This window comes from Puma concolor, chromosome D4 (genome assembly GCF_028749965.1).
Source record: "Puma concolor isolate L17-30 chromosome D4, mPumCon1.1.hap2, whole genome shotgun sequence".
Lineage (NCBI taxonomy): Eukaryota > Metazoa > Chordata > Mammalia > Carnivora > Felidae > Puma > Puma concolor.
In genome coordinates this window covers 72,946,476-72,972,637 of record NC_141679.1, presented here as the reverse complement: position 1 = coordinate 72,972,637, position 26,162 = coordinate 72,946,476, and positions in this window count along the sequence as shown.

The window sequence follows — 26,162 nt, the reverse complement described above, 5'->3', positions numbered from 1 at the left end:
TGGACCATCCATGACAACTCATGGAACTAGATATGAACACAGCTGCTGTCCTCTACTCCCTTCCCCCCTTAAACACAGGCTTTTCATTTGAGGAGCAGATGATGCTAAGAACCTGGAGAGATGGGGGAGTTTACATCAAAGCTATCGTAACAACTCAACTTTAAATATTGGGTGTCCTCTTAAAAGCCCATTTAGCTCTCCCGCCCCTGGGGATTTTACTGTATCACTGGCTTCTGTTTTTTCTCTTGTTCTTCCTTGTTTCTGTCTTCTCCTCATAGGAGTCTAAAATCATTCCTTTTGTTCTCATAAAGCATTTGAACTCCCTCTTTACACTTCATGATTAGGCTTTGCGACCCGAGAACCAACTTGATGTATCTAAGTGGACCATGAAATGTTTTTTTAAACAAAGAGTGCTCCCTCCCTAAGATAAATCTTGGGGTCACTTGTTTTGGTCATCAAACAAAAGTCTATATAAGACTTTGCCCTGTCTGCTATAGTAAAATGAAGATTTGATAACTTCAGACAAATTTCTCACTCTTGAGTCACGGCATGGGTCCTTTTGCCCTGCTCTTGTGGCCCTACCCACAGGCAGTAGAGGCTGTCCCTAAGTTTTCTTGTTTAGGGCATATCTGTTATGCTCTAATCAAGTCAGCATTATGATTAGACCTTGTACATGGGGTATAAGTGGGAGGTGAGAGCAGTGGGAACTTTTGTTTATGCAACTTTCAATTTCCTGTATTATAAAGCTAAAATTTTATATATATTATGTCTAAGAACAGACTATAATGCAACATAATCTGTTTGTGAATATACATTTGTGTTCTGAAAATAGATACAACTGGAAGAGCTATTTTAGTGAGATGGAAAGAAAAGCCTAGAAAAGTTCTGTGTCTGTACACTATTCAGTATATCATATCCACTATGTGTATAAACACTGTCCGGCAAGTTATATAGGTAGGAAAGATTTGGGGAATTTAAAAAATTATATTGGAAAAGTTGGCTAGCCATTTGGAAACAATATAATAAATATACTTCCATAAATGGATGAATATTTATATATGTCTTGAAGTAAGAAAATCTTTCCTAAGGATGACATTAAAGGCTAAAATGGGGGCATCTGGGTGGCTCAGTCAGTTAAGCATCTGACTTTGGCTCAGGTCATGGGTTTGAGCCCTGCATCTGGTTCTATGCTGACAGCTCAGAGCCTGGAGCCTGCTTCGGATTCTGTGTCTCCCTCTGTCTTTCTGCCCCTTCCCTGCTCATGCTCTGTCTCTCAAAGATAAATAAACATTAAAAAAAAAAAAGACACTAAGATAGAGTTGACTGCTACATCAAATCAGTGCTCAGGGGACTTAAGGGGCCTGCAAGGGAATGAACTTCACCTCAGGTTGGGAACACTCTACAAAATGAAGGCAGCCCACAGGATGGGCCCTGACAAGGTCAAGTTCCAGAGAAAGAAAGTTGAGACAAAATTCATAAATGCCAACTGCTCAAGACCCCTGTGCACATGTGTGCGTGTACACACACACACACACACAGACTCAATGAAAGGCTGAACATAGGGCATCAATGTACATTTTTAAGTACCAGGGGCAGAATATAAAGGGACCCTAAAGACACAAGGAGGGAAGCAAAAGAGAAACCACTCACACTACTGAGAGTCAAACAGGAGACTTGGAGAACACATCCTAGGAGGCAGCAGGAACTTTCAGGTAACACATGCCTTGCACTTTCCACAGAAGAGAAAGAGCGAGATAAAAGATGTAGTCATAAATCAACTGAATGAGATAAAGCAAGGAAGCCAGAAGAGCTAAGAAAAGAAAGCAAGGACATAATATCATTTTGCAGTGAACACCCATCATAGAAACAGCAAACAGAGCATAATTTATGCAATAACCAACTTACTGTGGGATGTGAAGAAAAAGCATAAGAAAATCACGTGAACTTCAGATGAAAACACAAAGTAATAAAAGCAATTAGAAGGAGAAGGAAGAGAGGCAGTGAAGAGCCAGCATCTTTGACTGATGCTATTGGTTGTGGACCCAAATGGCCATTCCCAACCCCTTCTCTCTCGCCATATATAGGAGATGAGACAGCTAAATACTCAATCTCTCAGCCTCCTCAGAAAGATACACAATCTTCTGACTTGAAAATGTGTTGAAACTACCTTAAGTGAAAAAAGCAAGTTGCATAACTCTGCTGAAAAAGAATTATTATAAGAATTATTACATGTGTGTGTTGCGGGCTGAATTTGTACATCATCCCCTGATTCCTATGTTAAAGCCTTAGTGCCCAGTATTTCAGGATGTGACTGTTTTTGGAGAAAAGATCTTTAAAGAGGTAATTAAGGTTTAAATGAGGTCTTTATGGTGGACTTGAATCCAATATGACTAGTGTCTTTATAAGAAAAGGAAATTAGGACACAGACACACACAAGTAAGACCGTGTGAAGACAGAGGTAGAAGACCGCCATCCTCAAGCCAAGGAGAGAGGCCTCAGGAGAAACTAACACTGCTGACCCCTTGAGCTCAGACTTCCAGCTTCCAGAACTGTGAGAAGATGAATTGCTGTTATTTAAGTCACCTAGTCTGTGGTGCTTTGTTATGGCTGCCCCAGGAAACAAATACAGTGTGCACCTGCCATAAGATCAAACCGGAAAAAAATCTATCAAATTCTTGCTGAGGTAATTTCTGAAGAGATGGTTCTATAAGGGATTTTATTTTTATTTATTCAGTTTTGTAATGTTTGTTTATGTTTTTGAGACAGAGAGAGACAGAGCATGAACGGGGGAGGGTCAGAGAGAGAGGGAGACACAGAATCCGAAGCAGGCTCCAGGCCCTGAGCGGTCAGCCCAGAGCCCGACGCGGGGCTCGAACTCACGGACCGTGAGATCATGACCTGAGCTGAAGTCGGACACTTAACCGACTGAGCCACCCAGGTGCCCCTCTATAAAGGATTTTAATTGTACATTTTACTTTGTACACTTTTACTTGAACATATGACACTGAACACAATTTCTTAAGGGAAATAAGGAATTTTTAAAAATTAGGCAGGATAAAAGAAAGAAAAAAAAAGCTAAAATGCATAGGAACCATTACATATCTGTGTGTGTCCACAAACTCTCCTCCGAGCTGTCAATAATGCAACTCACACAAGTACAGAGTATTGGTTATAGTTCACCACGTCCATGAGATAAAAAGTTCAGGTCAGTGGTTACGAGGTCCTCACCTAGTGTCGATAGTGTTATCAGTCAAGAATTGACTCATGTTCCTCACAAAGGTAACATTACAAGCATTCTTATAATTCAAACTATGACTTGCTCCATTTTGTCTACCAGCCCTAAGCACCCCAGAAAGTGTAAGCAAAGGCAATTTTATGGGGCCAGGATCAAATCCTACTCTTCTATTTGTCACACATCTTCCCGGGCCTGCTTCACTTGTTTACACACCTGTCTGTTCTCTGTGGTATTTAAATTTGCAACCCTGTGTAAACAGCAGGAATAGAGGTGGGACTTAGGGAGTTAGGCCCTCTTCTTCCTTCCCTCCCTGACCCGTGTTTGAGCAAAACCAACAGAGTGATGCCTATGACCAGCTGTGGAAAACTCAGTACCAACTACCTAATAGTTTGGTCTGGGCACAAGAATTGGGGGTAGGAGATGTGTTTTCCAGGCTGTGGAGAAAGTGTGCTGTGCTTTTTCTCCCCTAACATGTCCTGAACACTTATTCTGTGAGTCAGTTATGTTAAGTACGTGTCATTTATTATTTCATTTAAGCATTACAACAACCTTCTGAGGTAGATTCTATTACAGTCTCCATTTTTATAAATGGGGCAGCTGAACCTGAAAGAGGTTAAGCTGGTCAAATCTCAGCTAGTAGAGGAGGAGGCAGGATTTGACTGTGTGTTTTTTGACTCTAAGGCTGATGTTCTCTTAACCACTTTACCTTGTATAAGAAGGCCATCGGGTACCTGGGTGGCTCAGTCGGTTAAGCATCCACCTCCTGATTTCAGCTCGGGTCATGCTCTCACGGTTTGTGGGTTCGAGCGCCACACTGGACTTTCTGCTGTCAGTGCAGGACTGCTTTGGATCCTCTGTCCCCCTTTCTCTCTGCCCTTCCCCTACTCACATGTGCCCTCTCTCTCTCTCAAAAACAAATAAAACATTTTTTAATGTTTAATGCCCCACAAATAAAACATTTTTAAAAATTACTGAATACCAATATTCTTTTAGTGAATGGCTATTATACATTTTAAAAAGTATGTGGTGGGGCACCTGGGTGGTTCAGTCAGTTGAGCATCTGACTTTGGCTCAAGCCATGATCTCACAATTCCTGGTCATGATCTCATGATTCCTGAGTTTGAGCCCCGTGTCGGGCTCTGTGCTGACAGCTCGAGCCTGGAGCCTGCTTCAGATTCTGTCTGTCTCTCTCTCTTTCTCTCTTCCAGCCCCTCCCCACTTATGCTGTCTTTCTCTCTCTCTCTCAAAAATAAACATTAAGTAAATAAATAAGTAAGTAAGTAAGTAAGTAAGTAAGTAAGTAAGTGGCTTTACTCTTTGCTCACCAAACTTTAAAGATACCCATTGACTGGGGCGCCTGGGTGGCTCAGTCGGTTAAGCGTCCGACTTCAGCCCGGGTCACGATCTCGCGGTCCGGGAGTTCGAGCCCCGCGTCGGGCTCTGGGCTGATGGCTCAGAGCCTGGAGCCTGCTTCCGATTCTGTCTCCCTCTCTCTCTGCCCCTCCCCTGTTCATGCTTTGTCTCTCTCTGTCTCAAAAATAAATAAACGTTAAAAAAAGAAATTAAAAAAAAATTAAAAAAAAAAAAAAGATACCCATTGACTATAGCTGAAAGGCCAAATCCTGTTTGCTGACTTGAGAACCCTCTGAGGTCTGACCCCATCTACATTTCTAGTCTTATCTCACACTCTTCACCCACCATGCTGTGCTTGTCCAAGCCAAGCTTCATTCTTCTCCATGGAGACAGACGCCCAGCATTCTCACAAGTCTGAACTTTTTGCTCACAGGATAGCCTCCTTGGCCCAAATTGCCACCCTCCCCATCTTCACATTTCTAAATTGTTCTCATTCTTCAAGGCCCAGCTTGGAAACCCCTCCTCCTTGAACCCTGTCTTCAAATTGGAAGTGACATGTTGCCCACTTCAGAGCTCTCATTGGAACTTATCAATTCTTTTATTAAAGTGCATGCCACTCCTATCTCACAGCATCGTTATCTGGTAATGTCCCAACTAGACGGGTAAACTACAAGGATTCAAGTCACATGGAGCATCTTTCATGTCCCACAGCACCTAGGACATATTAATGATTGATGAACTCAGGGTACGAGAGTACAAAGCATGAGTAATAAACTCCGTGAACGCTGTTCCAGAGACTCTGGGGCATGAAACATAAGATTGGAACACAGAGATGAAAGAGAACAGAGTTACTCAAGGGAACATTTATGGTGGTATGGAAATCAATTACCTTAGGCTAGAAACTCCATGGAGGGCACATAGGTAAGGATAAAAAGGGAGAAGGAAATAAATACCTTGGTTGTGGGAAAGGATTGCAGCCTGCCCACCAAGCTGAAGGGAAGTAGAGGGCAAGATAATGGCAGTACATAAGCTCTCCACCCTTTCCTGAAAATCTCATTCATGTAAGACCCAAATGTGGGGTGACCTGATTGGATGGGGGGGGTCACCAAATGTGAGACATTCTAATGGGTGAGGGGCCAGTGGTGTGGGCAGTGAAAGAATTCACCCAAGACAGAACAAAAGAGAAGTCTATTAAGTACACTGAAAGAGAGAGGAGGCAGGCAGGATAGCAAAGGAGAGACTATCTGCCTTGAGGCAGTGGTGGGGGCCACAGTTATACCATAGAGAGGCGGAGTATAGGAACATATGGAATTTTCCCTTTTTTAGTAATCTTAGGAACTGTGTCTGATTGTATTGGTCAGTTGGGGCCTATGGCTATGTCGCTTAAAGTGTCTGTGGGCCCTTTTGCTTTGTTCATGTTTCCATTGCTCAAGCCTGCTGCCTAAAAGTGGCCCCTACATCAAATATGTGGCAAAGTTCTTGCTTTGCTTTCCTGATGGTTTTGTGGTGGAGGGAAAGTGGGGGGTAGGGTGGGGAGAGGAATCAGTTAGAGAAGCAAGGGTGGAGAAGCAGTACTGACCAAAAAGTGACGTTAAATTTATGAGAATCACAAGATCATGTGCAAGTCGGGTAATTTCCTCAGGGGGATTAGGAAGCAAAGATACACTTTTACTGTATTAAGATAAGGTTTTTATCCTCTGGAAAAAATAACACCCATTTTGACTAGGAAAATGTTGTGTGTCTTGGGATTGGGGTGATGTGAGACTTCTGCTCTCAGGAGCCAGGACACTGAGGTTGTAGGGGAAATTGGTTCCAGGTAGAATGGATGGCCAAGTTTGGAAAGTCATCTGGATGTAGCACTCTAGTGCTATGAAGACACCTTGAGAAAAGAGTTTGTGTGGGTATGTGTTATGTAAAGATAGTGCTGTGTAGCTGGAGAGCTCGCACATCAGATGTGACTACAGGTGAACATACACCATAGAGAGGAAGCATTATCTTCCCTTCTACCTCTGGAGAAAATACTGTCTGGCTATAGTGATAGAGCATGTCTTTTTTTTTTTTTTTTTTTTTTTAATTTTGTTTAATGTTTATTTTTGAGAGACAGAGACAGAGCGTGAGCGGGGGAGGAGCAGAGAAAGAGGGAGACACAGAATCCGAAGCAGGCTCCAGGCTCTGAGCTGTCAGCACGGAACCCAACGCAGGGCTCGAACTCACAAACCATGAGATCATGACCTGAGCCAAAGTCTGATGCTCTACCGACTAAGCCGCCCCAGCGCCCCTAGTGATAGAACATGTCTTGATAGCCAAAGCACTTTCTTCAGTGGTCAAGGTCCTCTGGATCTCCACATCACCATATTTTGGTGACACTGGTATCTAAGTCACCATCATGGTTTTGGTAATGGATTATAAAAGCACAGAACCACTGACTTAGCAAGTGCAGATCTTCCTTAACTTACAATGAGGTTACGTCCTGATAAGTCTATCTTAAGTTGAAAATACTTTAATTAGCCTAGCCTGCTTTAAATGTGCTCAGGACACTTTAGCCTATGGTTGGGCAAAATCATCTAATAGCAAGCCTATTTAATACTAAAGTGTTGAATATCTCATGTAATTTATTGACTACTGTACTGAGAGTGATAAACAGAGTGGTTGTGTGGGTACAGAATTGTGGTGCGTGTGTATCAGTTGTTTGCCCCTGTGAGCACATGGCTGACTGGGAGCTGTACCCACTACCACCCAGCATCATGAGAGATGATTCTACCGTATGTCACTAGCCTGGAAAAAGATCGAAATTCAAAATTAGAAGTATGGTTTCTACTGAGTGTGTATCACTTTTGCACCATCCTACTTGTCAAAACATTGTAAGTTGGGGACTATCTGTACTGGACTTTCCAGCCTTGATAATGGAAGATGGCAAGGAAGAAGGCCTGGAGTGGGTTGATGTATGAGTTTTCTATGGCTGCTGTAGGACGTTTTACCACAAAGTTGGAGTTTAAAAACACCAAGTTACTGTCTTACAATTCTGGAGGTCAGAGCCCAAAATGGGTCTCACAGGGTTAAAATCAAAGAGTAAGGAGGGCTTTTTTCCTTCTGGAGGCTCTAAAGGAGAATCCATTTCCTTGCCTTTTCCAGTTTGAGGGGTCACCTGCATTCCTTGCCTCATGGTCTCTTCCTCCATCTTTAAAGCCAGCAATGCAGCATCTCTAAATCTTTTCTGCCTCTCTCTTCTACATTTAAAAAACTGGGATTACACTGGGATCATCTGGATAATCCAGGATATTCTCCTTATTTTAAGATCTGTTTAGCAAGCATAATTCCTTGTGCAACCTTAATTCCTCTTTGCCAAAAAATATCACATGTTTACATGTAAGATAACGTCCTTCCTAATCCAAGGATAGGATGTGGACATCTTGGGGATGGGGAACTTATTCTGCCCATCAGTTAGCAAAGATTATCTGTCATGAAAACATGGAGAAAGGATCCTTTCCTTTATTTTCCTTTTATCATTCTCATCAAGTAGAAAGATCTTTGGATCCAAAAGAGAAGAATAAATATTGGTTGGAACCAAAGCTCAAGGTAGGTGAAGAGGCAGTATGTACTCTGGGTTCCCAAATTGGAATGGGATTCACCCCAAGTTACTGAGAATTTAGGAATGGGATTTCTAAAATGTGCTTGGAGAGTTTTAAGGACTTATGGAGAATAGTAAACATGCTAGAAGATTAGAAATGTACTAATTATTTTTGTTTTGAGAGAGAGAGAGAGAACGAATGGGGGAGGGGCAGAGGGAGAGGGAGAGAGAATCTTAAGCAGTCTCCATGCCCAGCATGGAGCTCCACATGGGGCTCAATCTTACGGCTGTAAGATCATGACCTGAGCCAAAATCAAGAGTGGGACACTCAACCAACTGAGCCATCTAGGTGCCCTGTACTAATTTTTTTTTTTTAATTTTTTAATGTTTATTTATTTTTGAGAGAGAGACAGAGTGTGAGTCGGGGAGAGACAGAGAGGGAGACACAGAATCCAAAGCAGGCTCCAGGCTCTAAACTGTCAGCGCAGAGCCTGAGGCGGGGCTCTAACTCATGAACTGTGAGATCATGACCTGAGCTGAAGTCAGATGCTTAACCGAGACACCCAGGCACCCCTAAATTTTTTTAATGTTTATTTATTTTTGAGAGGGAGAGAGACAGTGTGAGCAGGGAAGGGGTAGAGAGAGAGGGAGGCACAGAATCTGAAGCAGGGTCTAGGCTCCAGCTGACAGCACAGAGCCTGACGCAGGGCTCGAACCCACCAACCATGAGATCACAACCTGAGCTGAAGTCACACGCTTAACCAACTGAGCCACCCAGGGACCCCTGTACTAATTTTTTTTTAAAGGAGGAGATAGGATTCCTTAAACTATAGGTGAATGAGTTTAACCTTGCTTCTGGAAATAATTTTGAATGAAACATTTAGGTTCACAACCACTTAAAAGGTCCACTGCAAGTATGAAACACAATGGTTCACTGAGAACAACTTATACCTGACAAATCTTATATCCTTCACTGACATTGTTTCTGCATAGTAGGTCTAGAGAGAAGAAGGGCATTGTGCATCATAGATTCTAAAAACCTCTTGGAGTTTTTCTAAGGCAGAAACCACCTATGATTCATGTGTACATCATCAGTAGTGTGCTGGAGTTGGCTCATGCTAGTTCACAAGAGCTAATTGTGCACATCTCCTCCCAACTCCATGTTTAGTGACATCACATTGATAGTTTGAAGTCTGCCATTTTGGAAGTACTTATGTCATGGAAATCAGCAAATGCTACAGATCAAAGATTTTTTTTCTGGGAAGTCAGTGTTAAATGTTTTCCAGCACAACATTGCCCGTACTATAGGTATCTACTACAGTATCAAGACACAGCAGGTGCCCAACACTGTTGTCTGAAGGAATAAATCATTTGAACAAGAAACTCAACAAAGTCGCCCATAGTACAGTTGTGGTCAATGAAGAGACATCTTAACTGTATGTTAGTGAAACAAGTATCGGAAGGAAGGAAGGAAGGAAGGAAGGAAGGAAGGAAGGAAGGGAGGGAGGGAGGGAGGGAGGGGGAGGGAGGGAGGGAGGAAGGGAAAAAAGAAGGAAGGAAAGAAAAAAGAATCTCTGTCAGTTAGGGGGAATTTTCTAAGAGTGGGAGAAAGAACTCTGCCCTTTGTCCTGTGAGTCTTGAGTAATCTCTGTACCAACATGAGAGAATGAGTATGTTGCATGATACAAAGATGTCTTCACCATCTGGAATGATGAGCTGTACCCAGCTGGATGAAATTTCATAGGGGCAAGTGTAAGGATTAAATGAGAACTGAAATAATAAAACGAACCATACAAGTTCAGGATGGAATTGGGGTGAGAGGACATAGCTTAGTGGTGTGAAATGTGAAAAGTGGGTCTCATTTCTCCAGACTGGTCAGATGATGACTAAAGCATTGTGCCCAGATCCAGGCAGTACATAGTTGAGCACTGAGTGACTTGAGTGATGAGAGATGCAAAACTTGTCATGTGAGACATGATAGAAGCAATTTGGAGGTTTTCACTGGAGAAGAAAAGACTCAAAGGAATGTGAGGTTGACACTAAATATTTGGATGACTTATACATAGGGCCATCACAATGCCCAACTCCAGGAGGCACCATTTACATTGTGGTCTGTGTGAACAGCATCGCCCAGAGATGTTTGGTACAAGTCTGCACAGTCAGAGTGCTACTCTTGTACGTGGGTAAGGGGTTACTATTCCAAATAGTCGAAGCCCCTTAGAGCTATATTTCAGCTCATTTCAGCAAGAACCTCAGAACTCCTAGGAGTATTGTCTCTTGCCTTGATACACTCAAAGTAGAGGCTGGATGGCCACATGTCTTGGAGGTGCAATAGGGGATTCTGGCAACAGAATAACAGAAGGAGGGTCTTATTGGATAACCTTTAACATTTTTTCCAGTTCTGAGACTCACTAATTCCAGAGATGAAAACTACCATTTTTTTTTGTGCTAGGCACTGTGTTAGGCACTTTATAGAGCTGATTTAATTTAATCTTCAAAAAACACCCTACAGAGTGGGTATTATTATTTTTAATAAACAGATGAAGAAATCGAGACTCAGATTATTTGCCCATGGTCATCCAATTATTAAGTAGCTTAGCCAGGGATTAAGCCTAGGAGTATATGACTACTTGTTCTTCCTGGAGCCCTGGGGATGAGAAGGAAAGCTAACCATTCCGTCCATTCCCAAACTATAAGGTAACAGGGTGATAAGTGTCGATACCAACATTACAGGGGACTTGGAAGAGGAAGCTCCCTGCAGGGAACATGGTACCATAGCTGTTGGTGCTATGGACTGGGCAGCACGACCATGTCTTGTGGGTAAGATTTCATACCTTGCCAGAGCTGATTTTGCTGGACCAGACTCTTAATTTGCTGCTCCTCCTGTGCTGTCCACATAAATTCACAAGGCCCTGGTGAAAATGAAGATGCTCACAGAAACACAATCTCTGACTGAAATCTTCCTCTTTGGATTAAAGGATGTGAGTCAGGAGGATTTTGCTTCAGTGCTTATGACACTGAAATTTGAGTCTTGATGTGGTCTCGTAATCAGCCCCAGGATTGCTTGCATGGAGCCACTGGAAGTCTGGAGCAAGTTCCTGGGAGCTACCAAGTATCTGACAAGCTAGGAAGCATGATCTTTGACTCATCCACCCATTACACAACTAATCAGCACTACGGAGCTTGGGTGTTCACCGTGTGTCACCACACACCAGAGCCACACCTCTCCCTTGCTGGAATGGCTTGCCTGGCTAGCCCTTGAAACATCCGAAGATGTTTGTTGACTTGGAGGATCAGTTCCTTTTCTGTTACCTAATGAGCTGTATCAAGACTGGCATTCCTACTTGCCAGTGACTTTTCAGTGTGAGAATTTTGTTGTGGGCTAATGTTGTGTCTTGGGCAATTACTGTGAATTTCTCTGGAACCACCCCTGTTGACATGACTTGTACTCACACCTAGGATTAAAGTCTACTTATTATCAGAGGGCAAACACCTGTCCTCACAATGAACACAGCTAACATTACTAAACTCAGAGTACAACTTATTTAGGGCCTTGCTATTCATGCTTCTCTTTGAAGTATCTGTCTGCCACCCAGGCACTCCAGACCCCACCATTATTCTATTCAACCCCCTCCCCTTCTCCCCTATTCTTTCCATGTTAGTAAATTTACCACAGAATCATAAAAGTTGATACTGCAGATAAGAAAAGAAGGCACAGGAAGACTCGTCCTACATAAAATAGACAAATGAAATGATCTTTCCATCCAGTTATCCCCTGAAATGAAGAACTGTTGTAATGTATGGCAGGAATGGTGGGGAAAAAATTAGTAAAAGGCAGTACCTATCTTTATTTTTCTAGAGGACTCTAATATTGCCTTGGAATTCGCCAAGCTCAGAACTTTATGGAAATGGCAAAGTGAAATGTTGAGAAGGATTGAAGCAAGGCTATATAATACACCCTGGTAACAGCCCGTGATGGCTTCTGAACCCCAGCTCTGGATCCTCTTTAGGTGATTCTGGCAGTGACCCTAAAGCAAAGGGGCAGGTTGGGTCTAATTCTCTGTAGGTAGCCCATGTCTCCCCGTCTCACACAGTGTGCCCTGCACTGGGAGGTCTGCCTCTTTCTATAGGATCCATTTGCTATAGGTCATCTTTCTGCACATGGTTCAAGGTACCGGTATTTGGATGCTGAGTCTGGGAATAGCTGAGTGAGCCTGGTGCTCTGAATCTCTAACCAAGGACTCTGTGCGCTCTTCGAGTGGCTGAATTCATTACAGATTGTGGTAGCAAAAAGGAGTTTTAAAGGCTGTCTGGCTAGAGGAGCCCCTTCCTGCTTGAGGTCAGAACTGAAAATGACTTCCCATTTACACCGTACTCTGGCATTTCCTATGCAACAGTACTGTCGCTTTTTGCCCAATATCCCCTATTACATGGTCACAACACTCTTCTTTCATTCATCAGAAAGGCAGAATAGTTGGTGAATAGTTTGAGTTCTTCAGTTGCACTCTGTAAGGGATGTAGTGAGGTGCTCTGTATGTCGTTCTATTGGAAAAATCGAGGAAGGCTTGATGGAAAGAGAAAGGCCACCTATCTGTATCTATTCTCAACCCAGACAGGCTGTTGGCTACATACAACACCGGTTATCCCATATCATGGGCTGCAGAGAATTCCAAAGACTGCTGCTTCTTCACTGGAGCCATCCTTAATGGATGCTTCCTGAAAGAAAGCGAGTAAAGTTTGCTACGTGTATATCTTTAGAATACATTCTTAGACGTGGAGCTAATTAAGTCAAAAGGCATGTGATTTGTAATTTTCAGCCTGAAAATTGTGCCAATTTATATGTCCACCAGCAATGTATGAGAGTACTTGTTTTCTACACCTTTGTAAATAAAATGGGCTTTTAAACTTTGCCCATTTCTTCCCTGGATTATTTGCTTTTTGGGTGTTGATAAGTTCTTTATAGATTTTGGATACTAACCCTTTATCTGATATGTCATTTGCAAATATCTTCTCCCATTCTGTCGGTTGCCTTTTAGTTTTGCTGATCGTTTCCTTCGCTGTGTGGAAGCATTTTATCTTGATGAGGTCCCAATAGTTCATTTTTGCTTTTATTTCCCTTGCCTCTGGAGAGGTGTTGAGTAAGAAGCTGCTGTGGCTGAGGTGAAAGAAGTTTTTGCCTGCTTTCTCCTCAAGGATTTTGATGGCTTCCTGTCTTATGTTTAGGTCTTTCATCCATTTTGAATTTATTTTTGTGTATGGTGTAAGAAAGTTGTCCAGTTTCATTTTTCCACATGTCACTTTCCCAACACCGTTTGCTGGAGAGACTGAACTTTGCCAATTTTATAGGTGAGAAAATAAAGTCAAGTTTGTAACCAACTGTGAAAAATCCATGCTCTTATCACTGGAGACTCTCTAGGAGGAGACCTGGATTTGGTAGAAGCTTTGTTGGGGTTTACTCATATCACCCCAGAGTCCCATAGAGAGGCCAGGGAAGGGGGGGAGGGGGAGGAGAGAAGAGTGGCAGAGAGCAAAAATGGGGTGAAGAAGGTGAGGAGGTCAAGTTGCAGTAGGTTAGGGCACATCCAAGCAAAGCTAGAGATTACAGTTCCTAGCTAGCCGGGCATTCTTCTTATCTTCCCACCTGACTTACCTCCCTTCATCCAACACGTGCATTCCCACCCAGCTGCTCCACGTTTTGTGAATAGGGAGTCATGCTCTGGGCACTTAATCATCACGACTGCTCATGCTATTCTTGGACCTTAGGACAGATACTAAACACAGAGGCACCCAGTGCCCAAGGGGTGCCTGCTTAGGGAAAAAGGAGTAGTATAGGCTGTACCAGGAGGTTTCTAAGGCTCTGACAGTGATTATTTGGGATGGAGGAAAGGATCATAAGTGAATTCTGGGCCAATCAAAAAACTGTAGGTGTTGCTGCCAGAGGGGACACAACTATGGGATCAAAACTTTTAATACTGATTTTTGTGGTTTGTACAGGTGCAGTTGCTAGTGGAAAAGCCAATGTGTTAGCCTGTTTGGGTTGTAATGTACAAAAAGGCTTACCCATTTTACCCTGAGTGTTGGTGTTTTATGAAGCTACATGTTTTAAGAAAGGGTGACATCTTGGCCATATAACCAGGTCCCTGGTGACCCTATTAATAGCTCAACAGCTAACCTCCCCAGGGCCTAGAACACTGTTTGGTAATTGGAAGGTAGTGCAGGATCCAACGTGGTCTGGCAGCTGGGTGATCTCTACACCTCCCTCCGCAGCAGGAGGAGCCAGTCGCTACTCCAGAGCTTCCCCATCGTTTGAACCCAGCTCCTCCATCCTTTCTTTGCTGTTCACATCTCCACCTATGAAACGCTTTTTGCTCTTCATCTGACCTCACACCCTGCTCACTCATAGCTTCAGCTCATGTCTTCTTACTGCCTGTTCTCTGTGTCTTTTGTCCTTCCTATCAATTGCTCAGAGCCCAATGTCTCATATTCAAAAATCCTCAAAAGACAGAATCTAGCGGGTTCAATTAGTCACTGGAGTCCCTCCTGCTCAGTTTATAGACCAGCATCTAGGCTGGCTACCCTTCCCCCCTTCAGCTATGGCCATGCTGGAGGGCTCAACAGTAGCAGCATGGGCCCTAAGGTGAGAAAGCCTTAGAGGGGGGTCATGGGTATGGGGCTGAGGTCATTAGACTTCTTTAGGACAACCAAACTAAATGCTGGACTCACATCCCAGCCCCATGAATTCCCACATGACCTTGCCAAACAAACCTGTCAGGTAAGCAGGGATTTGTTGTACGTGATCTCTAAGTTCTTTACAGCCCTGAAGGTCTAATTTGGTCGTTCCACCTGTCTGCAAATAACACATCTGCTCTTCCTGGTTACTAGTCCTTCCTCTTACACGATTGTCTCATTTACCTACCATTCTAGATAAGACATCAAGACCATTGTCTTTCTTTCCTCGTCAGAGTGAATTACATGTTGCATCTGCTGACGATCCCTGGTAGACTCAGGGTGTTGCAATGTGGGAAGCACAGTGTTGAGAGGAAGGAATGCTTGTTCCCCCTTCCTCACACTGTCATAGAGAAGAGGTGAAAGCATGGGCAGACACGTTCAGCCCCTCTCTCCTTCACACAGTGCTCCCCAAGGGAGAAGTGACTAACCAGAAAATTCTCTTTTGGAGCAGCTTGCTCTCTGAAAACTCGGGTTCTCTGCTCCTCCATGCCATGAACTTACTGGGATATATTCTGCCCCTCAGAGAGAAAAGACTGCCATGCTGGGGATAAATAATAGAAAGTCTGGGGAGGTGAACCCATGGTCTCCTTTTCAGCCATAAAGCTAGTATTTTGAGCTTTGTTTTTGTGAGATCTTATGATTATGCCTCAGTCACTTTGGAAGCTGGCTTAGGAGGGAGGAGTATGGTGAATGAACACCACCTTGTTTCCTAATATGTAACAATCCTTGGGCTTGGATGCTTGAGAAAGCATGCCACACCAGCCTTTGACTACAATACACAGTGATTTGCCTTAAAGTCCCAAAGCAACCTGAGGAAAGAAGGACACCCTGCAGGGATACTGGCCCCCTACCAGGGAATCTCAGGCCCCTGACTCTATCCAGAAAGATGCTCCATGCTTCATTCTCCTCTGTGGCCTGATACAGTGGAAAATGTTCTGGCTTTGGAGTCAGATGATTTGAACTCAAACCTTGGCTCTGCCGGTTACGAGTTACATAACTGTACACATGTAAGTCTACTTCTGAGTCTCAGTTTCTCCATCTTTTTTTTCTAAAATTGTTTATTTTTGAGAGAGAGAGAGAATGGGGAAGGTGCAGAGAGAGAGGGGGACGGAGGATCCAAAGCAGGCTCTGTGCTGACAGCAGAAACAAGGCTCAAACTCAAGAACTGAGAAGTCATGACCTGAGCCAAAGTTGGGCACTTCACCGACCGAGCCACCCAGGCGCCCCCTCAGTTTCTCTATCTTTAAAATGGACCTCATGATACCTACTCAGAGAGTTCTTGTGAAGATCTTATTCAATAGAGAAACAAGTGGGAACATGTTTGTAACTCTACAGATGGGAGTGGTTGCCATCAACCCTGCTGAGAATGAGCACACTGAGCTCTTGCTCCCCACTCCCCTACCACCCCTCTGCTTTTCCTATTGGGTTCTGGTGGTCCCAGGCTGGAAGTGAAAAAGACAGTAGTTTTCCGATGACCGTAGCATTGCTAAGTTTTCTGTGAGCCCTTTTGTATGGAGCAAAAGGAGAAGTGGGGCCTCAGCCAGATCAACTGGGGCTAAGTTAGCCTGGCAGGTGGGAATTCTGAAAACAGTGGGGAACTCACTTGTCAGAATCCCTGATTACTCTTATCATCTATAAAATGAATGTAATCAGGGGCGCCTGGGTGACTCAGTTGGTTAAGCATGTAACTCTTGATTTTGGCTCAGGTCATGATTTCATGGTTGTGAGATGGAGCCCCGAGTAGTGCTGTGCACTGGGCATAGAGCCTGCTTAAGATTCTCTCTCTCCTTTGGTGCATGATTAGATAGTCGAATGTTACTTCTCTTCTTCCCATTAAGCACTGAGTAAGATGCTACTCCTTAGAAATATTTCTTATAGAATTAATTTGCTTTGCAGAAACGTGATTTTTGAGGACCTCCCAACAAAGAAAGTTCAGGGAATGTCAAATTGAAACTTGAATCCACACAGAACTGTCATATGACATCTGGACAGATTTGAGTTGATAATTTTTTCAGTCAACTCCCAGAAAAAATGGTTAGTAGTGACTTTTAATATATTAAAAGTTGTGATTGGAAAGCCATGTGAGTTCTTTGACAACAGCCAAACCAGGAATGAGACTGTTACCCGCCTCCACTCTCCCTGATCTAGACCCCCATCTGGTCCAAGCCTAGTGTCTCACATACACTAGTGCAATGGTCTCTTCATGAGCCTTGTCGTGGCTTTCCTTGGAAGTTGTCTCAAGTTCCTCCTTAATAAAGCTTCCCTATTGTTGCCAGTTTAATTTTTCCCCATGTTTGCACGTATGAGAGACTTACACTTAACGAGGCAGCAGCCCCCATATTTTCATGGCATGCTTCTCTCGCTTCAATCACATCTGTATCTTACTCAGGTCCCTAAAGCATCTGCTGCATCCGGGCCTCCAGGGTCTATTAGCTTGATGTCATCAATATAATGGGCCAGCATCATGTCCTATGGAACAAGGAGATAGTCAAGCACGGACTAAATTGTGGCACAGAGGCAGAGTTGATGTAATCCCAAGGCAAGACAGCCAAGGTGGACAGCTATGCTTGCCAGGTAAAAGCAAATTGCAACTAATGCTTTCTCCTTATTTGAATGCATAAAAACAGTTATCGCACCCATAGTTGCACACCAGATGTTAGGAACTATGCTTTGCTCAAGTAAAGACAGCACATCTAGAACAGCAGATACAATTTGAATCACTACCTAATTAAATCTGTAAGAATACTGTATATTTCTTTGAGTTTATCTGACAGCTGCAGAGATAAAACAGGTATGTTAGAAAGGGATGTGAAAGAAACATTACCAAATAACCATAACCACAATCAAATCTTTTTAATTACATATGCATTTCTGAGAATCTTCCAGGAATGTATCATTGCTTCTGGCTAACTCTCATGGTAGGCAGGAGAAGGTCTAGAGTGGGGCTATCCAGTCCTGTAGCCAGTGGCCACACGTGGTTACTGAGTACCTGTAGTCCATAATAAGTTGTTCTGTAAGTGTAGCATAGGACAAAAATAAGTTTACTAATATGTTGTATGTTGATTTAGTGTTGAAATGATACTATGGTGGATATAGTGAGTTAAATTAGGTATACTACCAAAATTAATTTTACCTGTTTCATTTTACCTGTTTAAAATATGGCCACTAGAAAATTTAAAATTAAATGTGTGCTCACATTATGTTTCTATTGGACAGTACTCCTTGAAGGCTTAATTTGCTTTTTTTTACCACAATAGCCCTCATAACGGGGGTCAGGAAGCAAACTTGGAAATTATACCAATTGCTAAATTTATTTATTCCAGCTACACTCAACCACACGATAGGTTCGAGGGGCAGAAAGAGAGGGAGGGAGACAATCCCAAGCAGGCTCTACACTGTCAGCGTGGATCCCGACATGGGGCTGGACCTCATGAACCATGAGATCATGACCTGAGCCGAAACCAAGAGTCAGACGCTTATCCGACTGAGCCAGCCAGGCACCCCTACCTAAGGTTTTAATTTAACATTCTTCAGAATTAAATTTTGAATATTAGGTAGCAGTAGGGAAAGCCAAACTGTGAGTGGGACACTGGAAAAGGGAAATAAAGTTAGCACTGAGAGCCTGTCATATGCAGGAACAAATTGGAGAGTGATGTCCTGGAGAAGTCAGATGAAGGTAGGAAGTTAGATGAAGTGGGATGTCACTCTGACAGGATTTTTCTTAGGTGTCAGCCTCCCGGGATTTTGTGAGGTCAGACCCTCATAAAGACAGATATAGGGTCGGTATGGGACATGAAAGGATTCCCACTGTAGAAAGTGCCAGGTTGTAAGTGGCACATTCCCATCCAACCTGCACAAATGGAAAAAAGAAAAGTTTCTAGCCACCCTGAGGTCATAAAGGTGGGGGTGATTTCCATAAATAAACAGAATTCCTCTTAAATTAGAACAAAAAATTTCCTTCTGGTCTCTGCCTTCAAGGTCATTATCACTGAAAACTCTATCTCCATGTAGCAACCAGAGAAATCTTTCTAAAACACAAACCCTTCAATGCCCTCCCTCCCCCACTGCCTTCAGGATAAAGCCTACATTCTTTATCTAGGATTTCAAGGCTTAGCATGCTCCTGCCCTGTCACCCCATCCGTCTTCATCTCATGGTCCCCACCTCCATCCCTATCCCTATTCTCAACCCTATTGCTTCCCAATGACCTTGAACTTCATACAGGACCTTCTTTTTTTTTTTATGTTTGTTTATTTTTGAGAGAGAGACAGAGTGTGAGCGGGGAAGGGGCAGAGAGAGAGGGAGACACAGAACCTGAAGCAGGCTTCAGGCTCTGAGCTGTCTGCACAGAGTCTGACGCAGGGCTCGAACTCACGAACTGCGAGATCATGACCGCAACTGAAGTCGGACACTTATCTATCTGACTGAGCCACCCAGGCGCCCCAAAGTGCACAGCCTTCTAATGAAAGTGTATCCTGTAAAAAGACAGACCATAATCACAAGGTTTCTGCTAGTCCTTTTTTTATTTCTAAGGGAGAAGTTGTTCCTTTTGTCCCACTGAACATCTTGATGGGTTTTGGATCTGAACAGGTGGGCCTGGAGCTAAGTTTGCAATCTGTAGCTAACCTGCCCCGTGCAAAGGGTAAGACGAATGTGGGTAGAAAAAAAAACAAACAAAAAGGTTGGAGAGCTGAGGCGGTAAAGAAAAGACACCACCAGGTGGGAGAGACAGAAAGAGAGACAGCAGACAGAAAGGGGTGGGGGGTCGGGGAGAGAAAGAGCTCGAAGAGATACTACTACTACAGTGAAGAAATCCTCAGTGGAAGAACAGACAAAGGATGTTTCATGTCTAAGGAGCAATTTTGAGTTGTTTGTTGCACGCCGTGGAAATGGCACGGCAGCCCTTCCCTTGAGACTTGTAGAGCTCCGCAAAGCTTGAAGCCCTAATTTCTTTCATGTCCCTACTCTTAGGTTTTGAGAGAAATTAGAATTTTAGCCAAGGCCATTTGAAATTTCCCCTATAAAAAGTCTTATCTGATTCAAAAATTCTCATTATTCCATGCTACACTAGCATCATCCTTTCAGACCGTGACTAACACAAGGTTCATTATTCACCACTGTTTCCTTGAATTCTTTCAACTCTCCCATGCAGAGATTTCTGATTGGGGTTGTTTTCTTGAGTACTTTCTTGACTTGGGATAGAGTACATGGTTGGTGTGCCTTCTGTAGCCCTACAGGTCCAGAAATGCCTTCTTTTTGCCCTCCTATACTAATGTTTTGACTGGACATAAGCCTTTCCAATCATAATCCACTTTGCCCCCCCTGGACTATCCATATCATTCCTGTGCCTCCCAAGAGCCTAGGTAGTGCTGATAGTCCGATGATGGCCTCACTGTGTTTCCTTTGTCAGTAACTTGTTCTTTCAAGCTGATGAGGGTGAAATTTATCCTTGAAGCTCAGAAATTTCACCAGGACACTTCTTTGGGAGTGTGTCTTTTCAATAAACCCACCTGGGCCCCTTCAATGGAAATCAGGCCTTTAGTTTTCTTCCATGTCCCCTTTCTCCCAGGACTCCTACTGTTAGTCTATTAAGTCTCCACCTGTCGAGTCCTTTATGTCTTGTATCTGTGAATTTTTGCATTTAGTATGTTTTGTTTTGTTGTCTTTGGCTCTGGGTTATTGAGACACCCTCCCACCCAAACATGAATTTGGTTTTTACAAGTAATTGCTCCATTTATACGTTGAAAATTTAAATTTAGAGATCTTGCTTTTTAGTTCCAGAATTTCATTTTTTTTATGCTCTGTCTTCTTAAAAGTTGTCATTATGTTTCCCCCCCCCTTGTGTTTTGATTGAATTTCCCCCTCTGTTTCTCCCATTATTATTTTTTTTTTATTTTTTATATTTTACCGTTTTTATTTATCTTTGAGACAGACAGAGCATGAACGGGGGAGGGGCAGAGAGAGAGGGAGACACAGAATCGGAAGCAGGCTCCAGGCTCTGAGCCATCAGCCCAGAGCCCGACGCGGGGCTCGAACTCACGGACCACGAGATTGTGACCTGAGCTGAAGTCGGACGCTTAACCGACTGAGCCACCCAGGCGCCCCTGTTTCTCCCATTATTCTGCCTCCACTTACGCTCATCTTCTGGCCAGCTTGGTCTCTACCACAAATTACACGTTCTCTTCACTTGCAATCTCTTTTGCCTGATAATTTGGCAAGTCAGCTGTTGGAATCCTTCAGGCAGTGTGGACTGATGGCCACTGTAATACAGGCTGGCTGTAACAGGGACAGGAAGCCCGACATTTCTGTTGAGGCTTTGGGGATTGAGACTTTGGGGTCTCTGTTCTCAGATGCAAGAGAGCTCAGTTTTCTTTCTAGCGCTACTGCTGTCTATGGAATCACACCGGTTTCCCCCAGACAAGGTCACAGCAGGACATATGGCAGCCTGAGTGGTCCTAGGTGGGAGGGGCTGTGATCAGAAGTGAGATGGCAGCTTGTCATTTTCCCAGACTTCCCTGGCCGGACAGGTGTGGCACTGCTGGTCCAAATCAGTGGGACTCTGAAGGACAGAGGCTGCTTCCTACCTCTGCTCAGCAGCTTTGGTTCAGTGTCTTTAGACACAGCCATGGTACTCCTCCACACACTTTCCCCCTTGTGCTAATCCATGCAAACAAAGTAAAAATTTAAAGTTCCAGTTACCCTGGTTATAAAGTTCAAAATTACAGGTTCTAAGAAAAAAATATTGAAAACTTTCTGTTAACTTTTCAAATATGTTTTCCTGTGCCTCGAGGTTCCTGTTACCAGACCTCTGGATTGCCGATCAACACCTACTGTTCCGTATGGTCTGCCTTGTAGATTCCTGTGTGTTGTGGCAACCACTGGTGATTACACTTCCACCCGGCCACTACTGGGTTCCCGATCAGGATTCCAGTGTGTGGTGGGAGAGGTTCTTCCCATGTTACCTAGCAATGCACAGGACACCAGCTAGGTGTCCAAGAGTTTAACTCAGTTGTGACACTATCTACCCAGAGATAGCATTAGATCCCACAGGTTAAGGTTTCAGTCCTACAGGACTGTCCCCCAACTGGCCCCCTGCCCCTTCAGACACCTGTCCAGGTTGTCACCTGTGCTTCTGACCAACTGGCTATGGATTGGAGTTTCCAACCACCCCTGCCTTGGGTTCCATTAATTTGCTAGAGTGGCTCAAAGAACTCAGAGAAACATTTTACTTACCAGATTACCAATTTACTAAGGCAAATAACTCAGGAACAGCCAGATGGGAACGATGCAGAAGCCAAGGCATGAGGAAAGGCTTGGAGATCCCATGCCCTCTCCAGGCATGTGAATCTCCTCAAATCTCCATGTGTTCACCATCCTGGAAGTTCTCTGAACTCCATCCTTTGGGTTTTTATGGAGGCTTCATTACATCGGCATGATTTAAATCATTGCCCATTGGTGATTGATTCAACCTCCAATCCCTCTCCCCTCCCTGCAGGTCAGGAGGGTGGGACTGAAAGTTCCAAACCTCCAATCCCAAGTTTGGTTCTCCGGGCAATCAACCCCAACTCTAGATGCAGGTCCTAGAGTCGACTCATTAACATAACAAAAGACCTCTCTTCACATAGGAAATTATAAGGGTTTTAGGAACTCTGTGCCAGAAAGGGCGCTGAAGATGAAATATATGTTTCTTATTAAAGGGGTGCCTGGGTGGCTCAGTCAGTTGAATATCTGGTTCTTGATTTAGGCTCAGGTCATGATCTCATGCTTCATGGGATTAAGCCCCACTTTGGGCTCTGCACTTTAAGTAGGGAGCCTGCTTGGGACTCTCTATTTCTCGCTCTCTCTGCCCCTTCCCTGCTCGTGCTCTCTCAAAATAAACATTAAAATACACACACACACACACACACACACACACATATCTTACTGTAAATCACAATATTGCAACCACTTCACCTAGAGATCAAAAAAATTATATCCTAGGGGCTGAGCCTCAACCCTCCTGCCCACAAGTCCACCACCTTCACTCCACTGTCAACTTGAGTAAAATGCATCCCCACGGTGATACAACTCCACTGAAATGTTTCTCACAGTGTCCTGGAAAGTGCCTGCATCAGAATCTCAGGAAAGCTTATAAAGGTTTAGAGTTTGGGGCCTTATGATAGGGGAGTGGGGCACTACAGTTGGCATGTAAAATAATTCTTATCCGGGGCGCCTGGGTGCCTCAGTTGGTTAAGTGGGCTCATGAGTTCAAGCCCTGCATCAGGCTCTGTGCTCATAGCTCAGAGCCTGGAGCTTGCTGAGGATTCTGTATCTCCCTGGCTCTCTGCCCCTCCCCTGCTTGCCCTTGCGGTTGCTCGCTCTCTCTCAAAGAAAAAAAAACATTAAAAAAATTAAAAATAAAATAATTCTTATCCTACAGCTTAGGAACCATGAAAGCTGCAAAGCCATGTGCAAGAAAATTCCCCTTCAGATGGCCAGGTCTAGAGACCTCAGCCTCCACACTCACTGCTCTCAGTGCTCAGGGTCAGAGAACACCCAGGAAATGTCTTTTAGTTACACAGAACCAGTTGTCCTTTTAAAGAATAATAGCAGGAAACATTCCAGTCAGGTAAAATTCCTTGAATGTTGCCCATGTCACGGGTGCACCTCATTGCACATAGCGTGTTGCAACGCTCTGCTGTGAACACCACGTGCTCAGTCTTCAGATTTTGTGGACTGTTCTTATGGGAATGCGGGCCTGTGCAGTGAGGCCTTGCAATTTTCTGCCAGGCCTTGCAGTTCAGGCCATCAGCTAACATTCTGGCCAGTATTATATGGGCTACAGTAGCACTATTTATAATAGTTTAAATAAATCAGATTGATTTTTTGTCTTGAACGCTAGATAGAATATTTACTGTGAACCACCAAGGGCGGAGGGGTCAGTTGCCCTACAAAAGATCAAGCAACTCTCTCCATCAGATTCTGAACGATTCTTTTCCTCAAGCCTTGGAGGAAGAAGAGCTACTTTGTCCGACTGTGCAACTAAGCTTTCATTTTCACTTAGTGACTGGAGATCCTTATTGTAACACAAGCTTTTACCAAGAATGTGGCTTTTCATATGCAGTATTTCCTTTAATTCTCACATCGACCCTGAGAAGTAGATCACACTGGAATCCACTGAGGCGCAGGGAGTGTATACAGGAAGCATATGGTGACGCTGGAAAGTGGGCCCAACCGGTCTGGCTCCACAGTCTGCGCTCCTAACTATGACGTGATTGGCTGTAGGCATAAGATTAGTGCTGCAGGCATGCTTATCTTTATTTGTTCGTTAATTCATTCAATAAAACGGACTTTGTGTCAGGTCCTAAGCTAGGCGCTTGGAACACAAAGTCAAGTAAGAGACTGACCTTCCCTGCCCTTGACATTTCGAATTTAATGATGAACACAAACAACTATAGGAGCAATTACAAGAACTAGTATTAAGTGCTAGGACAGAAGTGCAGGGTGAGGCTGGGGAGGCACAGACACCGGGCATATAACCAGAGAAGATAGTCATGGAAGGGTTGGCACCCTGAGCAGAGTCCCGAGAGCGGGGCAGAGGTCAGAGGAACTGGAGTTTGAGTAAGCAACAGGCACAAAGCCCAGAGCAGGGAAAGGCAGACGTCAAGGAATGCAGGAAGTTTACAATGAGAGTTTATGTGAGTGAGTTTGGCAAAATGGTAACAAGTGGATCTGGAGGTGCTGGCGAGGATATAACCTAAAATGGTGCACTTTTTCATGTTTTTATTTTTGAGAGCGAGAGAGAGAGAGAGCGCCAGCAGGGGAGGGGCAGAGTGAGAGGGAGACACAGAATCGGAAGCAGGCTCCAGGCTCTGAGCTCTGAGCTGTCAGCACGGAGCCCAACGCAGGGCTTGGACCCACAAACTGTGAGACCATGACCTGAGCCAAGGTTGGAAGCTTAACCGACTGAACCACCGAGGCACCCCATAAAACAGCCTTTCTGCCATAGTAAAGCTTGGGCTTTACCCTGAAGGTAACATCAAGCCATTAAAGCATATCAAGAGGAGTCACAGGGTCAGGGTTTCTTTGTAGAAAGAGGGTATTGGTAGCCTCGGGAGGGATGGCCTTGCCAGCCAACTCTACTCTCAGATCAGAGGTCCAAGTTCAACCTGCACGGGGGGCTGCAGACCTCCTGCCCTGCAGCATACGTAGCTAGTGAGAGTTGGAAGAAAATTATGAGAATGCCATATGCATCTCTATGGTGTAAATGACTAAAAGTGACTTTAGAATAGAGGTTGGAAATGTGAACTGATTATTACCAATGAAATAAACTGAAAAGGTTTTTGAAGTGCTAGGCCCGTAAAGTCTTATGGATAGATTCTTTCGAACTTTCAAGGAACAGATAATTCCTGGCTAAATAATTTCTGAAGCATGGGGGTGGGGGAGTGGGGTGGGGAGGGAAAGCCCAAATGACTGCACTGTTAGCGTAACCTCACTCTAAAGCCCAGGAAATATTCCACTAAATACTAGCCAATGAAGTTCAGAAATGTACTGAAAAAAAATAGTACTCACATGCCACGTAAGCTTTATGTCAGTATATTGTTACTTCAAAGCTGAAAATGGTGTGTTCTAAGGCAGGGAAATCACATTTGGAAAGACTGATCTTTGATCAGGACACTTGTGTGGGCCATTTAGTTACACGAATGTTAATCAGTTATTTCCATGCCTACCCCATCTTGCCTTGGGAAAACATTATCTTAAATGCAAAGATTTTAGCAGTGTTTTGTCTGGTAATGTAAATTGTTTTTTATGGTTAAAAAGAAAAGAGATGTGGAATACACAATAAAAAAGCATTAAGACCCTCATGTAAATAAGACCAAGAAATGGAAGACATTCCAGCGGTTGTAAATCTTACGTGCAGAGATAATCTTGCCAGTCGTAAAAAATTCCGTATGTTTAGGGCGCCTGGGTGGCTCAGTCATGAAGCATCTGACTTCAGCTCAGGTCATGATCTCAGGGTTTGTGAGTTTGAGTCCCACGTCGGGTGAACTCGAGCCCTGCTTCAGGGGAGCCTGCTTCCCTCTCCCTCTGTCTCTCCGCCCCTCGCTCACTTGCACCCTCTCTCTCAAAAACAAAATCCCTATGTTTAAACAACGAGGTACAATATTTTCATCTGTCAAATTTAGAAAGATTGTGAAAATGGCAATTCTTAGTCTGAGCAAGGATGCCACATAAAGAGCAGTCCTACGCACTCTCTTGAAGCCGTTTCAGCAAACGGTACCAGAAGACTGGAAGGAAAT